This window comes from Harmonia axyridis, chromosome X, assembly GCF_914767665.1.
Source record: "Harmonia axyridis chromosome X, icHarAxyr1.1, whole genome shotgun sequence".
Taxonomy (NCBI): Eukaryota; Metazoa; Arthropoda; class Insecta; order Coleoptera; family Coccinellidae; genus Harmonia; species Harmonia axyridis.
Genome location: NC_059508.1, coordinates 33,564,788 through 33,567,336, shown reverse-complemented (window position 1 = coordinate 33,567,336; position 2,549 = coordinate 33,564,788).

Sequence of the window (2,549 nt, the reverse complement as noted above, 5' to 3'; positions counted from 1 at the left end):
CGACTAGCAAATGGCGGCCGTTAGCTGAATTGAGAATCGCCGTTTAGCATAACGGGAACCCCTTCCCAGACATGTATATAAAATTGTATATAAAAATTTGTAAATGATTAAAACTGTACATAACTGTATATATATCCCCAACCCACCCCCCATCCCTCCCCAAATTACTTATATCAGGTTTTTTATTCCTAAATTTTTCCTGAAAATCCCCTATTATAATAAAATAAATAAATATATGATATCAAACAAAAATTCCCAAACACCCTGAAATTACTTAAAAATTTTTTATTATATGTATATGAAATGTAACTGATAATACCAGAATTATCTGGTAGGAACTGTATATAAACCCTTACTGTTGATTAACATGGCCTATATAGGCACATATCTGTAACTATCACAAAGACAAATAAAGCCCATTTGAATTGAATTGAATTGAATTGAACACTGAAGCCAAGCAGCGTCGGGCGCGGTTAGTACTTGGATGGGTGACCGCTTGGGAACACCGCGTGCTGTAAGCTTTTTTTTTACGTTCTGCATCGGTCTGCCGAGATAACGTGGTGCATCGGTATGATCGAGTTTACGTTCTGCATCGGTAAGATCGAGATTACGTGATGCATCGGTAAGATTGAGATTACGTGGTGCATCGGTAAGATCGAGATTACGTGGTGCATCGGTAAGATCGAGTTTACGTGGTGCATCGGTAAGATCCAATTCACGTTCTGCATCGGTAAGATCCAGTTCACGTGGTGCATCGGTAAGATGGAGATTACGTGGTGCATCGGTAAGATCGAGATTACGTGGTGCATCGGTAAGATCTAATTCACGTTCTGCATCGGTAAGATCCAGTTCACGTGGTGCATCGGTAAGATTGAGATTACGTGGTGCATCGGTAAGATCGAGTTTACGTGGTGCATCGGTAAGATCCAATTCACGTTCTGCATCGGTAAGATCCAGTTCACGTGGTGCATCGGTAAGATTGAGATTACGTGGTGCATCGGTAAGATCGAGTTTACGTGGTGCATCGGTAAGATCCAATTCACGTTCTGCATCGGTAAGATCCAGTTCACGTGGTGCATCGGTAAGATGGAGATTACGTGGTGCATCGGTAAGATCGAGATTACGTGGTGCATCGGTAAGATCTACTTTACGTTCTGCATCGGTCTGCCCTTGTTTACGTGGTGCATCGGTAAGATCGAGATTACGTGAAGCATCGGTATGATCGAGTTTACGTTCTGCATCGGTCTGCCCGATATTACGTGGTGCATCGGTTCAGCCCTAGTTTACGTTGTGCATCGGTCTGGACTTAGAGATATATTTTCGACGTGAAAATGTTCCGATACAACTTTTGAACCAGGATAGTTAGAGAGATGATTTTTTCTGTGATGTACGTCGATTGGGGAATGGATTGTGGAAAATAACTTGCCATGACCGAGGTGTCCTCGAATTTTTTTTTTTTTCGAAAAAAATTTTCTGATTGTGGAATTTTCTCAAATTTGATTTGGTTGCCTCCTAATGTGTTCTAAAAGAGTAAATCAGTAATAGGAATCGAAAAATATTTTTCGGATTTTTTTTTTTTTCGAAAAAAATTTTCTGATCGTGGAATTTCCTCAAATTCGATTTGGTTGCCTTCTAATGTGTTTTTAAAGCGTAAATCAGTAATCAGAATCAATATTCATTGTCGACTTTAATTTTTATAAGGAAAAATGTTCACGTCCTTAAACGCCTCCCCATCATCAGCCCGAGTCCAAGTCGATGTCAGTCCCGAGCGGACGGTGTCAGATACTACCTATCGCCGAGGTCTGGACTTGGCGAGATATTACGACGTGAAATGTTCCGATACAACTTTTGAACCAGGATAGTTAGAGAGATGATTTCTTCTATGTTGTACGTTGATTGTGGAATGAAATACGGAAAATAACTCGCCAAGACCGAGGTGATTACGATTTTTTTTTTTTTTTCGAAAAAAATTTTCTGATTGTGGAATTTTCTCAAATTTGATTTGGTTGCCTCCTTATATGTTCTAATAGCGATAATCAACAATCAGAATCAAAATCCATGATCGGGTTTGATTTTTATAAGGAAAAATGTTCACGTCCTTTTTTTCAACCCCGACTCATTGACGATGTTAGAACCGAGCCGGCGGTGTCAGATACGACCGATCGCCCCGGTCCCGATCGTCATTTACGTTGTGCATCGGTCTGCCCGAGATTACGTGGTGCATCGGTCTGGACTTAGAGATATATTTTCGACGTGAAAATGTTCCGATACAACTTTTGAACCAGGATAGTTAGAGAGATGATTTTTTCTGTGATGTACGTCGATTGGGGAATGGATTGTGGAAAATAACTTGCCATGACCGAGGTGTCCTCGAATTTTTTTTTTTTTTTCGAAAAAAATTTTCTGATCGTGGAATTTTCTCAAATTTGATTTGGTTGCCTCCTAATGTGTTCTAATAGCGATAATCAACAATCAGAATCAAAATCCATGGTCGGGTTTGGTTTTTATAAGGAATAATGTTCACGTCCTTTTTCGCCTATGTTCTTTTT